The sequence below is a fragment of the Bufo bufo genome, chromosome 6, assembly GCF_905171765.1.
Source record: "Bufo bufo chromosome 6, aBufBuf1.1, whole genome shotgun sequence".
In the NCBI taxonomy this organism is placed as follows: Eukaryota; Metazoa; Chordata; class Amphibia; order Anura; family Bufonidae; genus Bufo; species Bufo bufo.
In genome coordinates this window covers 414770725-414786623 of record NC_053394.1, presented here as the reverse complement: position 1 = coordinate 414786623, position 15899 = coordinate 414770725, and the positions used below count along the sequence as shown (strand labels likewise).

The window sequence follows — 15899 nt, the reverse complement described above, 5'->3', positions numbered from 1 at the left end:
TGTCGGCACCTCCGATCATTTCACCCGTTAAAACTATGTGGGAACGAGCGTTCCAGATAATCAGCCGGATATTCGGGCCGTGTAAATCCACCTTATGACATAATCATTGGAGGCCTGGAGCCTGACATCACTCCAGAGAATGCCCCTCTTGTACCCCCTGAACTATTTAGGGGTAGGTCACACTGCTGACTGCCTGACAATGCTTCACATGGGTCTGTATCACTGGAGGCTTTGTGTGTGTCATATTTCAGTCATTTAGGATAGAAATGGGACCTTTGTTCAGGGCCGAGAGCTCAATGAATTACTGCAGAGTTATTACGTCTTATCAAAGTCGAGCATTGTTTCTTTTAATGGAGTATATGATGTCAGATGGGAAAAATAAAGCTACTCTTTAAATGGTTAAATTTAATCATATTCAATAGAAAGATCTATCTATCTTATTTATTTGTGTGATGGGTGGGAACTACGAGCTTCAGGTTCCCCAGCATATCAAAAAGCAAAAAGACCAAAGGGCTCTCTGCAGAGACGATATATATATACACTGCTCAAAAAAATAAAGGGAACACTTAAACAACACAATGTAACTCCAAGTCAATCACACTTCTGCGAAATCAAACTGTCCACTTAGGAAGCAACACTGAGTGACAATCAATTTCACATGCTGTTGTGAAAATGGGATAGACAACAGGTGGAAATTATAGGCAATTAGCAAGACACCCCCAATAAAGGAGTGGTTCTGCAGGTGGTGAACACAGACCACTTCTCAGTTCCTATGCTTCCTGGCTGATGTTTTGGTCACTTTTGAATGCTGGCGGTGCTTTCACTCTAGTGGTAGCATGAGACGGAGTCTACAACCCACACAAGTGGCTCAGGTAGTGCAGCTTATCCAGGATGGCACATCAATGCGAGCTGTGGCAAGAAGGTTTGCTGTGTCTGTCAGCGTAGTGTCCAGAGCATGGAGGCGCTACCAGGAGACAGGCCAGTACATCAGGAGACATGGAGGAGGCCGTAGGAGGGCAACAACCCAACAGCAGGACCGCTACCTCCGCCTTTGTGCAAGGCGGAACAGGAGGAGAACTGCCAGAGCCCTGCAAAATGACCTCCAGCAGGCCACAAATGTGCATGTGTCTGCTCAAACGGTTAGAAACAAACTCCATGAGGGTGATATGAGGGCCCGACGTCCACAGGTGAGGGTTGTGCTTACATCCCAACACCGTGCAGGACGTTTGGCATTTGCCAGAGAACACCAAGATTGGCAGATTCGCCACTGGCCCCCTGTGCTCTTCACAGATAAAAGCAGGTTCACACTGAGCACATGTGACAGACGTGACAGAGTCTGGAGACGCCGTGGAGAACGTTCTGCTGCTGCAACATCCTCCAGCATGACCAGTTTGGCATTGGGTCAGTAATGGTGTGGGGTGGCATTTCTTTGGAGGGCCACACAGCCCTCCATGTGCTCGCCAGAGGTAGCCTGACTGCCATTAGGTACCGAGATGAGATCCTCAGACCCCTTGTGAGACCATATGCTGGTGCGGTTGGCCCTGGGTTCCCCCTAATGCAAGACAATGCTAGACCTCATGTGGCTGGAGTGTGTCAGCAGTTCCTGCAAGACGAAGGCATTGATGCTATGGACTGGCCCGCCCGTTCCCCAGACCTGAATCCAATTGAGCACATCTGGGACATCATGTCTCGCTCTATCCACCAACATCACGTTGCACCACAGACTGTCCAGGAGTTGGCAGATGCTTTAGTCCGGGTCTGGGAGGAGATCCCTCAGGAGACCGTCCGCCACCTCATCAGGAGCATGCACAGGCGTTGTAGGGAGGTCATACAGGCACGTGGAGGCCACACACACTACTGAGCCTCATTTTGACTTGTTTTAAGGACATTACATCAAAGTTGAATCAGCCTGTAGTGTGTTTTTCCACTTTAATTTTGAGTGTGACTCCATGGGTTGAAAAATTTGATTTCCATTTTTTTATTTTTGTGTGATTTTGTTGTCAGCACATTCAACTATGTAAAGAACAAAGTATTTCAGAAGAATATTTAATTAATTCAGATCTAGGATGTGTTATTTTTGTGTTCCCTTTATTTTTTTGAGCAGTGTATATACACACACATATCTGGAGATAAAGTTGCACCCCTTGAGTTGTTAAACAAGAAATTATACAACCTGTTTGAAAAGATATAGAGACCAGCCTTCCATATACAGCCTTGAGAAATTGCATATTGCATATACTACCTGTAAAGACTGCATTTAATGTGATCAGTGCCTACGTGAACCATCTATGGGACTTGTTGTGTAAGACCCGGCCTCATCATTGTATGTACCAACACCTGCATTGCTGTCACATCATTCAGGGATCCTGCCTTGCACCTCAAAACTCATCTGCACCAAGGGCACCCTACCTAACATCAGGCAAGAGCCCCAAAGCCATGGTGTGCCCTGAAGGGAAAGAAAAAGTGCGCCCTTCCCATCACGCTAAGGCCCAGGGAGCGACATAGTGAGTACTGCCACCGTGAGTGCAGCTAGTCTCATCCTCTCTGCCTCCACGGCACTTGCAGAAATATTTTAGTGTAAACTGGAAGGTTGGTTTAAGCACATGCTTGGTAAAAGACTGGGCAGTCAGGAGCCCCGTGAGCTGTATATGGATAGAATAGACAATACAAGCCTTTACATTTAGAGCCTGATGTTCCCTGAGAACCCACAGATGTGGCACATCCATGAAAATAGTCCAGAATTGCCACCTGATGGGATTTTTATGGTCGGGGGAATGAGAGGAGTGGAAATCAGAGTTAATATAGATTGCATCCTCTGAAATTGACCATTTAAGATTTCCAGATGGAATCCCAGCCATGAAGATTGGCTTTCCTGGATATATGGGATAAATTAAACATGTCCAATAGTCCAGAATATCTGCTAATCTGCCCTCCTTCTCACTTCTCAGCAAATCCAATCACCATGACATTGATGCTGGGAAAATATTTACCAAAAAATAAAAAATAAACATTGCAGTTTAACTTCTTTAGGATCCTGTGATTTTCCATTTTTGCGGTTTCGTTTTTTGCTCCCTGCCTTCCTGGAACCATAACTTTTTTATTTTTCTGTTCACATCACCGTATGAGAGCTTGTTTTTTTGCAGGACAAGTTTTACTTTCTAATGGCTCCATTTTATATTGCATATGAATCTATCTATCTATGTAATATCTATCTATCTATGTAATATCTATCCTATATATCTCTATCTATCTATTATCTATCTATCATCTATCTATCATCTATCTATCATCTATCTATTTCATATCTATTATCTATCTATCTATCTATCTATCTATCTATCTATCTATCTATTATCTATCTATTATCTATCTATTATCTATCTATTATCTATCTATTTCATATCTATTATCTATCTATCTATCTATCTATCTATCTATCTATCTATCTATCTATCTATCTATCTATCTATCTATCTATTATCTATCTATTTCATATCTATCTATCTAGCTATCTATCTATCTATTATCTATCTATCTATCTATCTATTATCTATCTATCTATTATCTATCTATCTATCATCTATCTATCTGTCTATCTATCTATCTATCTATCTATCTATGTAATATCTATCTATGTAATATCTATCCTATATATCTCTATCTATCTATTATCTATCTATCATCTATCTATCATCTATCTATTATCTATCTATTTCATATCTATTATCTATCTATCTATCTCCTATCTATCTATTATCTATCTATTATCTATCTATCTATCTATCTATCTATCTATGTAATATCTATCTATCTATCTATCTATCTATCTATGTAATATCTATCTATCTATCTATCTATCTATCTATGTAATATCTATCTATCTATGTAATATCTATCTATCTATCTATGTAATATCTATCTATCTATCTATCTATCTATGTAATATCTATCTATGTAATATCTATCCTATATATCTCTATCTATCTATTATCTATCTATCATCTATCTATCATCTATCTATTATCTATCTATTTCATATCTATTATCTATCTATCTATCTATCTATCTATCTATTATCTATCTATTATCTATCTATCTATCTATCTATCTATCTATCTATCTATCTATGTAATATCTATCTATCTATCTATCTATCTATGTAATATCTATCTATCTATGTAATATCTATCTATCTATCTATCTATCTATCTATGTAATATCTATCTATCTATCTATGTAATATCTATCTATCTATCTATCTATCTATCTATCTATCTAGAGAAATAAAGAAAAGAAGCAGCACTCAAGAAAGAAAGCGGGTGCAAAAAATCCTCCTTATCAGACCTGTGACCAAGGTCCAAGTTGTAGATACAAGGCAAAAAAATGAAGGCAGCACTCCAAATAGTGAAGAAAGTGGAAGGTTTATTCACCCAACCAGCAGCAACGTTTCAGCTCTCTCTATGGAGCCTTTGTCCAGCTGGACAAAGGCTCCATAGAGAGAGCTGAAACGTTGCTGCTGGTTGGGTGAATAAACCTTCCACTTTCTTCACTATTTGGAGTGCTGCCTTCATTTTTTTGCCTTGTATCTATCTATCTATGTATCTATCTATCTATGTAATATCTATCTATCTATCTATCTATCTATATCATATCTTTGAGACAGATATCATCTCCTATAACAATGCTATAGGAGAAATAAAAGGGGTTGTCCAGGATTAGAAAAACTTTGCTGCTTTCTTCCAAAAATCAGCGCCACACTTTCCACTGGTTGTGTCTGGTATTGCAACTCAACTCTGTTGAAGTGAATGAGGCCGAGCTGCAATACTACACACAACCTGTGAACAGGGGTGGCGCTGTTTTCAGAAGAAATCAGCCACATTTTTTTCCAATCTGGATAAACATTTAGAATCAATGATATATTACGGACCGGTCCTCTGGAAGGAGAGTCATGGTTTGTTCCCGCTCTACATTCTGACAAACGTATGGGGATGCTGAGCTGGCGGAACTCCCCCCCCCACCCTTTATTACATCCATATGCATCCCCTCCACCACCTAATACTTTATACCCATCAGTGCTGGGGAGGATGGAGCATATTTAATACATTCCTTTCAAACATCAACCCGCAGTTATTTAGGAGCTCAGTGCAAGATAGAGCCCAAAATGGTTGGGGGGGGGGGGAAAGGGGGTTGGAGTTGTAATTTTAAATAAAAAATAAATAAATAAATAAATGAAACCCTTAAAACTGATAAAAAAAAATTGAATATAAAAAAAAAAAATCAACATCCGGGGCCGCACATCCTCCCTGGTATATTATCAGCTATAACAGAGAAATAAGCACTTCGGCGCCACTTAGAGCGCTGACTCCATATGGCTGCGAGGGGATATAATTGGATAATATAGAGTGCATGCGGTAGGCACCGGTTGGTGGCTGTTGTTTACAGCAAGCGACAATGCATAAGTTTAAGTATATCTGAAAGAATTTTATGGGAAAAGATAAGGATACAAGTTATCTGCCAGCAAATGTGATGTCCCTTTGTTAAGGAGGGGGAGGGGGACACAATAGCTAGAGCTTTTTTTTCTTTTTCTCAAGAGCTAATGGGGCTGTTCCACCTTAATAAGAGGCGTGCACTAAAGCTCCATTACCAGAGTTGGCAGGCTGACAAGAACTGCTGCTCCAGTGCCCTTTCCCCCTCCCCACTGCTCACACTCCCTCCCAGCCTGGATGGATCAGCTGCTGCTTCCCCCTCCCAGACAAGCATCTATCTACCCAGAAGCTCAGGACAGGCAGATCTGTACCAGCAGCAGCCAAGCCAGTGTGCTTCTTGCAACCGAAGACCTCTTGCAAGCCAAGGATGGGATACAGAGAGTCGCCTCGTTGCCCTGGGATGTCCCTTTAAGGAGACCTTCAAGACATCGGCCAAGCCCAGAGGATGTCTCATCTCTCAATGCATGCACCACTGCTTTGCTAGGGCCAAGGTAGAGAGCGCCAGGAGACAGCTCCCAAACTGCCCACTGCTTTCTGACAACTTGCATTTGGGAGGTGGTGGGTGGTGATGGTGGGGTGAGAGAGCATGAGGTTTTGGTCACATAAGGAAGGAGCCCCGGGCTTCCAACACCGAATCTGTGGTTTTTTTCTGGGATTTAGGGGAGGGGACATGGCTACGACCAATTTGCAAGAACAATGAGAGCTTCCTCAGCATGGTGGAGGCAGGAAGAGAGAGAGAGAGAGGAGGGTGGGGGATGGAGTGGTAGAACATCCCCCCCTCCCCCATCAACTTTCTGTATTATCCACAGAAAAGGAACCTCATTGTGTTGGATTCCTGGGGGCTACATACGTTTTTTTGGGGGGCTCATCAGAGGATTATGAAATGCGCCTTTCTACCCGCCAGTTGAACAGGTCACCAAAAGCAGGTAGGTGCACTCACTTGTACATTTGCCAAAACCCAACACATGCACACACTGTGAGGGAAGCAGAGTTAACCCATTGTCTGCAGGATACACCATGACTTAGAAATCACGTGAATGCTTCCTGAATTTTTTGGATATTTCTCTTTGATTTTTGACATTGAACGTCCCTACCAAGTTCCCACCATGATATAGTAAGACAGGGGGTTGTCGTTTTTTATTAATGTGATCCAACATGCAATGCGCTTGTGGGTGAAAAGTTAGAATTAAACTTTGCATAAATATAACAAGCCGGGCTCTAATAAATTTAGAAATCTAGAATTTTGGGGGGGAATTTGACAAAATTGTATTGATGTAGAAGCCAAAACTAGGTAGGCCTAAAAATCCCTTGGGTTGTTTGTGACCTTCTCTATAAGGCACTTTTGGAAGAATTTTGCTTCTAGAGCTGTTGTTGGGGGAGGACATTTTTAACCCTTGACTGTTTCAGATTCTTCCTAGAAGCTAAAAAAAAAATTTATGACTTTTTAAATTTGAAATATTTTTGAATTGGGATCAGCAAAATAATAATAATAAAAAAAAAAATGAACTGCCCTCAAGAGCAGAGGTTTAGGAAAGTTCTAGTATACGGTCGGTCCAAATCAACCCTGATTGTTTAATAAAGTATTCACACAGTAGGTCCCAGTTATCCCTTTAATTAAATCGATTGAACTAGAGGGGCGTTAACTTTTTCACACTGGCACATTGAAAGTTGAGTCACTTTACACGCCAAACAAAGAACACTAACTCCAAACTTTGGCATTGTTTGACTCATCAGACGCATTTGTAAGGAACTATGGCCCATATACAAACCGGATTCCAAAAAAGTTGGGACACTAAACAAATTGTGAATAAAAACTGAATGCAATGATGTGGAGATGGCAAATGTCAATATTTTATTTGTAATAGAACGTAGATGACAGATCAAACGTTTAATCCAAGTAAATGTATAATTTTAAAGGAAAAATATGTTGATTCCAATTTTCACAACAAATCCCCAAAAAGTTGGGACAAGTAGCAATAAGAGGCTGGAAAAAGTAAATTTGAGCATAACGAAGAGCTGGAAGACCAATTAACACTAATTAGGTCAATTGTCAACATGATTTGGTATAAAAAGAGCTTCTCAGAGTGGCAGTGTCTCTCAGAAGCCAAGATGGGTAGAGGATCACCAATTCCCACAATGTTGCGCAGAAAGATAGTGGAGCAATATCAGAAAGGTGTTACCCAGCAAAAAATTGCAAAGACTTTGCATCTATCATCATCAACTGTGCATAACATCATCCAAAGATTCAGAGAATCTGGAACAATCTCTGTGCGTAAGGGTCAAGGCCGTAAAACCATACTGGATGCCTGTGATCTCCGGGCCCTTAAACGACACTGCACCACAAACAGGAATGCTACTGTAAAGGAAATCACAGAATGGGTTCAGGAATACTTCCAGAAACCATTGTCAGTGAACACAATCCACCGTGCCATCCGCCGTTGCCAGCTGAAACTCTACAGTGCAAAGAAGAAGCCATTTCTAAGCAAGATCCACAAGCTCAGGCGTTTTCACTGGGCCAGGGATCATTTAAAATGGAGTGTGGCAAAATGGAAGACTGTTCTGTGGTCAGACGAGTCACGATTTGAAGTTCTTTTTGGAAATCTGGGACGCCATGTCATCCGGACCAAAGAGGACAAGGACAACCCAAGTTGTTATCAACGCTCAGTTCAGAAGCCTGCATCTCTGATGGTATGGGGTTGCATGAGTGCGTGTGGCATGGGCAGCTTGCATGTCTGGAAAGGCACCATCAATGCAGAAAAATATATTCAGGTTCTAGAACAACATATGCTCCCATCCAGACGTCATCTCTTTCAGGGAAGACCCTGCATTTTTCAACAAGATAATGCCAGACCACATTCTGCATCAATCACAACATCATGGCTGCGTAGGAGAAGGATCCGGGTACTGAAATGGCCAGTCTGCAGTCCAGATCTTTCACCTATAGAGAACATTTGGCGCATCATAAAGAGGAAGGTGCAACAAAGAAGGGCCAAGACGATTGAACAGTTAGAGGCCTGTATTAGACAAGAATGGGAGAGCATTCCTATTTCTAAACTTGAGAAACTGGTCTCCTCGGTCCCCAGACGTCTGTTGAGTGTTGTAAGAAGAAGGGGAGATGCCACACAGTGGTGAAAATGGCCTTGTCCCAACTTTTTTGGGGATTTGTTGACACCATGAAATTCTGATTCAACATATTTTTCCCTTAAAATGGTGCATTTTCTCAGTTTAAACTTTTGTTCCGTGATTTATGTTCTATTCTGAATAAAATATTAGAAGTTGGCATCTCCACATCGTTGCATTCAGTTTTTATTCACGATTTGTATAGTGTCCCAACTTTTTTGGAATCCGGTTTGTATTTTCCTTAAAGAAAAATTACAAAAATTCAATATATTTTTTAAATCTAATTTTTAAATAAATAGAAAAATAATATTATTAATACACCCACACCATAGGATAACAATACATCCAATGACATTAAGAAGGGCTATAATTATATCCTCTATTCATAAGAAATAAAAGACAATTATAAAAAAATCTAAACTTAAATGTAAAAAATAACAATTTCAACAGTATATTAATGCATGTAAAATAATGTATTGTATCTTAAAAATGTAACAAATTAAACTATATAATATATATTACATACACTGTGTGCACAATAATTAGGCAAGTGAGTATACATTGACCATATCATAATTTTCATGCATATTTTCCAACTTCAAGCTATATAAACTTAAATGCTTATTGGATTGAAGCATGATTTGTATTTGTGTAATGAAGGGGGGGGGGGGGGGGGACCTAAAGAGATCAAGACCCTACATCAAGGTGTGCATAATTATTAAATTATTAGGCAAGTTCTTTTCCTCTAACAAAAAGAGATTTAACTGACATGGGCTGGTATTATTAAAGATGAGCTAGTTGGACCTTTTTTGTGTTGAAGATAGACTCAAAGTCAACTCCCAAATCTACTGCCAGTTTTTAGTAGACATCTTTAAAAAAAAAACATGATTTTTATACAGCACAATTCTTCATCACATGCATCGAAGTACTCCACTGCATGGCTAGGGCCTTAAAGATGAAAAAATAATGACATGACCCCCTTCCTCACCTGACCTAAAGCCTATTGAGAACTTGTGGGCCCTTCTTAGACGGAAGAGTTGCAGTGAAGTAAAACAGTCCACCTCTCGGAACAGTGTCTGGGAGGCTGTGGTTGCGTTTTTTTAGATGGAAGGCTTATGACTTAATGTTATTGAAAAGAAGGGGGGCTATATTGGCCACTGATTTTTTTTATAATAATTCTGCACACTAATAGTTGCCTAATAATTATGCACACATAGATAGTCTCCTAAGAAAGCCAAAACCTCACTTTTACTTTCCTAAATATTCAGGTTTGAGGTTTATTAACATTTTGGATAGACCGACAGGAGTGTAGAATTAACCCTCAAAACTTGAACAATTGTGCACACAGCTTAATACAATACATAATATAACAATGCATGTAAAAATAGTTTATTGGATTTAAAAGATATTGCAAATATAGAAAATCAAATCTTTATCTACATTTAGGAAAATACAATCCCAATTCCTAAAAAATTGGAACACTTCGTAAAATGTAAATAAATATAATGATTGATAAATTTCATAGACCCATATTTTATTCACAGTAGATCATATGATGAAAGTGAGACATTTTACCATTCCATAAAAAACTTAAATTATTTAGAACTTGATGGGAGCAACATATCTCAAAAAATTTGGAACAGGGGCAACAAAAGGGAAATATGAGCAGAGGTTCACCAATCTGCAAAAAACTGCATCTAAAATTGTGGAACAATTTCAGAAATTGTTCCTTAACGTTAAAATTGTGAAGACGTGGAATATCTGACCATCTATAGGACGTAATATCATCAAAAGATTCAGAGGATCTGGGGAAATCAATGTGCACAAGGGACAAGGCCGATAGTCAGTACTAGTGCATTAAAATGCATTAAAAACAGGCATGATTCTGTACTGGAAATCACTGCATAGGAACACTTCCCGAAATCATTGTCTGTGAACACAGTTCGCCCGCAATCCACAAATGCAATTTAAAGCTTTATCATACAAAGAAGAAGCCAACATAACAGCATGGCTTCGCTGCTATCAAGTTCTAAATGAGTTCATTTTTTTCATGAATTGGTCAAATGTCTCACATCTGATATCTGTTCTATTATCTCCTGTGAATAAAATATAGGTCTATGAGATTTGCAAATCACTGCAATTTACATTTTACAGCGGCCCGCCTTTTTGGGAAATGGGGTTTGTAAAATATTTGATTGATTTTAAAGATTTTAATTTAAGCAATATCATATTAAATATAAAAATATATAATTAAATTTAGATAAAATTATTATTAATAATGAAATACACTGACCAAAAATATAAACACTTTCGGTTTTGCTAAACTCAAATATCTTAAACATTTTCTACATACACAAAAGACCCCTTACTCTTAAATATTGTTCACAAATCTGTGTTAGTGAGCACTTCTCCTTTGCCGAGATAATCCATCCCACCTCACAGGTGTGGCATATCAAGGTGCTGATTAGACAGTATGAATATTGCACAGGTGTGCCTTAGACTGCCCACAATAAATGGCCACTCTGAAATGTGCAGTTTGATCACACAGCACAATGCCACAGATGTGGCAACGTTTGAGGGAGCGTGCAATTGGCATGCTGACTGCAGGAATGTCTACCAGAGCTGTAGCCTGTGCAATGAATGTTCATTTCTCTACCATAACCCGTCTCCAAAGACGTTTCAGAGAATTTGGCAGTACATTCAACCGGCCTCACAACCGCAGACCACGTGTAACCACACCAGCCCAGGACCTACACATCCAAGCATGTTCACCTCCATGATCGTCTGAGATCAGCCACCCGGACAGCTGCAGCAACAATCGGTTTGCATAACCAAAGAATTTCTGCATAAACTGTCAGAAACCGTCTCAGGGAAGCTCATCTGCATGCTCGTCGTCCTCATCGGGGTCTGGACCTGACTGCAGTTCGTTGTCGGAACTGACTTGAGTGGGCAAATGCTCACATTCGAAGGCGTCTGGCACATTGGAGAGACGTTCCGTGCACGGATGAGTCCCGGTTCAGGGCAGATGGCAGACAGCGTGTGTGGCGTCGTGTAGGTGAGCGGTTTGCTGACGTCGATGTTGTGGATCGAGTGGCCCATGTTGGCGGTGTGGTTATGGTATGGGCAGGCGTATGTCATGGACAATAAACACAGGTGCATTTTATTGATGGCATTTTGAAAGATACCATGACGAGATCCTGAGGCCCATTGTTGTGCCATTGATCCACGACCATCACCTCATGTTGCAGCATGATAATGCACGGCCCCATAGTGCAAGGATCTGTACACAATTCCTGGAGGCTGAAAACATCCCAGTTCTTGCATGGTCAGCATACTCACCGGACATGTCACCCATTGAGCATGTTTGGGATGCTCTGGATCGGCGTATACGACAGCGGGTTCCAGTTCCTGCCAATATTCTGCAACTTCGCACAGCTATTAAAGAGGAGTGTACCAACATTCCACAGGCCACAATCAACAACCTGATCAACTCTATGCGACGGAGATGTGTTGCACTGCGTGAGGCAAATGGTGGCCACACCAGATACTGACTGGTTTTCTGACTCCCCCCAGTAAGGCAAAACTGTGCACATTTCAGAGTGGCCTTTTATTGTGGGCAGTCTAAGGCACACCTGTGCAATATTTATGCTATCAAATCAGCACCTTGATATACCACACCTGTGAGGCGGGATGGATTATCTCGGCAAAGGAGAAGTGCTCACTAACACAGATTTAGACAGATTTGTGAACAATATTTGAGAGTAATGGGTCTTTTGTGTATGTAGAAAATGTTTAAGATCTTTGAGTTCAGCTCATGCAAAATGGGAGCAAAACCAAAATTGTTGCATTTATATTTTTGGTCAGTGTACTTACAATAATAATAACAACAATCTTTAAAAAATCTCTCAGATAAACAGCACTTTTCTCTGTGCAATACAAAAAAATAATTGAAATAAGATTTTAAACACAGCATACAAATTGTTAATACAGGACTGAAATAAATTCTCACTTTTCAAACCTGCCCCTAAACAATTCCATGTAACCGGAGAGGTTTTTTTTATTTCATTATTTATTCCCAGGTGCAGACAGAAATGTTTAATAAACAGACGGGTAATTAACTTTCTGGACTATTTTAAACTCCCTGCTCTGGTTCGCTGCAGATGTTCAGTTTTCCATCCGATATTTGCAACGCTAGTATCTATGTTCATATTAAAGATTTAAAATATTGTAAAAAACTGAATCATTTTTTTTATTTATATTTGAGAACAAAATAAAATAAAAAAAACTATCCTTTTTTCAGTTGTACTCTGGGTATCATGTCTTAATATTAAAACAAAATAGCTAAAAAAGCAAAATATGTTATTTTATACATTATTTAATTAAAAAAACTAATTAGGTAAAAAATGTGGCATGTAATAATTGTTATTAGATAAAATATAGTTCCAAACTTTTTAGAATAAAAAAAAAAAATTACTTTCACTTTTCTTCCATCACATATATAGCCTTCATTATTTTAGAACGTGAATGTCGTATATACCATATATATCAAATATAAATACATCTATAAATTAAAAAATTTGTCTTTGTATCACTTGGATTCCTCTATTGATGAACCCCCTTTAGTTGACCTATAGTATTAACAATTCACCAGAAATAATTTAAATATTTTTGGTCTTTCTTTGACCTGATAGAGACTGCGTAGAGGCCATGTTGGATACCTATGACGCAACCTCACACAATTCCCTTCAAGCCTGACAGAGCTAGCTACACATTAACTCTCCCTCCCCGCTACAAATCAATGATGGGTCAACCCAAATATTTCAGGCTTTCAATAAAACTCACAAATCTAGTTTTTTGTGTTGTTTTTGGCCTAGACAAGTCTCTTCCTGTTATTTTTGAGCCTTCAAAAATAGTTCCTTCCTGTTAGGCCAGTTTTATATACCCGATCTACGACTGAGGTGGAAAGATCTGTTATTCTAGTTGCATTTAGTTCATGTTGTATATCGGAGAGAGATACTTACCAGTGAAGGCTCCTATGAGCTTGAGCTTTGAATTTGAGGATATTTTTGGCACTACTGACGTTGTTTGGTTCTCACGTGTCTCAATTCTTTTGAAAAGGTTAACAAAATTTAGAATTTTACAGAAACATTTGTTTTCTTCTTAGGAAATTATGGCCCAGAAATGTCAAGAATTTTAAGTTTGATCCTTTTTGCCACTTAAGTCCATAGGTTTACTGTATTTCTGTTACCTACGGACTGCCCCCCCAGTTAAAAATAACTGCTGACAAAGGATAAATGATGTAGCCTGCTAATGATGTAGCCATCTAACAAAGTCATTAATATGTAGAATCTAGTGACTTAATATTTCTGTCTTCTATTTCATTCTTATTTTGGTAGACAAATTTTTTTTTTTAAAGATTGTGTAAAAAATGTACAAATTTCCATTTTCAGTGTATGCCCTAGTAAAATTAAAACAAAGTTGTTGTTTTTTTAAAATAATTTCTTCGTTTTCTATCACTTTTATATATTCTATATTCTGCAGTTTACTGAAGCCCCTATACCAGGGCACTGACAAATTAAGAAATAGACAATATAAAATGTCTTGATGTTTTTTTGATGTATGCACATATAAAATAATACCATAGTTTATTAGGCTAAATATTAAATCAATATAAAGTTTCTACAATATTTGATGTAATATATAAAAACTAAAAAATAATATTAATCAGCCAAAAATAAATGTACACAAAAAGCACAGATATTTATAGAAACCATCACGTAAACACCCATTTTGTGCCCTTAGAATTGACAAAATTGAATTTAAAAAAATCTATATTTTTATTGAGATTTTTTTATTGATTGATGTGTCCAGTACTCCTAATGAAAGATTACCATGAAAAAAAAAATATGATTTTGAACTCCTATACTCATGAGTCATATACTCATATCATTTTGACCAGTCGTGCTTAGACATATATAAAGACTGGTATTACGAGATAAGTTTTATGTAGTTAATGACGTGTAATATAACCTATATGGTGTAGCCATTTAAAGGAAATGTTCCGATTTACCAAAAATGTGTCTCTAATGTGAAAGTGCCACCCGAAACATGAGCTGGGGCGGTGTACAACGGTGTTAACGCACCTCAGAGATGTATAGTGGGATCCTTTGTTCTCCTTAGACAGCTACCATACTATTGTAGAGATTGATTGCCATTATTAATAAAAATGAATGTCTGAATCACAAGTTTCATGTTGGCTGGGTTGTCCAGAAATCTATATTTTCTTTTGTTACTGAGTTCGCTTCTTCAAATTCAGCAGAAGTAAATTGGCGAAATGACAGAAAAAAAAAAAATTCTCGGTGCCTCAGGAAAGATTAAACTAGTATATAAAAATATACTTTTTTTTTGTGATTTGGCTGATGTTAGATCTGCCCCAGATTTTTAGATTTATAGATTCCCTTATTCCCCAGCCTGTGCTCCCTGGATCCGAGGCTTATTTATAGATGTCATGGATATTTAAAGTAATTTTTGTATTTTTTTTTTTTTTACATATCTTTCCCACCCAGTTTAATGCATAGAAGTCTTTGATGCAAGCGAGTAAGTGACAGGCTGTGCACAGTGCAGATAGGCCAGCAGTAAAATAGTACATATACCTAAACATCACATGTACATGTGGAATATTGGCGGATAAAATATCACTGTCATTTAACCCTTTCCTTGTCAGTTTGCCTCTCTCTCTCTCTCTGAAAAAGAATCTCTTACTGGGACAGAGTACTTCTATTGATTTTATTTTTTTTATTTTTTTCAGTTTTCTGACTTTTGCCTCCTGAAGGCTGCATTCCTGTGTAATCAAATGCAATAAAATCTAATTTGCCAAACAAGTGGTGTGTGGTGTTATTTAAAAAAAAAAAAAGAGATTTGACATGTGTGTGCACACGCACAAATCCCATCTGTGACAATTATTTATGCAATTTCCAAAGAATATATATATATATTCTATATTTAAAACCAAACAAATTTATCTATTTTTAGATGTTTGTTAAGAAGTGATAGAAACGATGGAACGTTCGATGACACGTCTTTTTGGAGATGATCTTTAGCCCTTTGCACAGCAGGAATTAGGGCTTGGGAAGATAGCAGTGGAATTTCTATAGATTATGGTTATTTCCAAAGCATAAAAATAGGTTATAAATAAATTTAAAAAAACAACTAAAATTAACTTTAAACTTTTTTTTTATATTTTAATAATTTTTTCTATTTCATTCTGACCTTTCAGATTTCACAATAGATCCT

At 38.3% G+C, this 15899-nt stretch overlaps 1 long non-coding RNA gene across 1 annotated transcript; it reads left to right on the top strand.

The window, feature by feature from the left end:
* The first annotated feature begins 8782 nt into the window (after window positions 1-8782).
* On the top strand, window positions 8783-9312 carry LOC121003758. The gene is made up of 2 exons (XR_005779598.1): window positions 8783-8838; window positions 8906-9312. It is a non-coding gene; the product is annotated as an uncharacterized LOC121003758 (long non-coding RNA).
* The last annotated feature ends 6587 nt before the right edge of the window (window positions 9313-15899 follow it).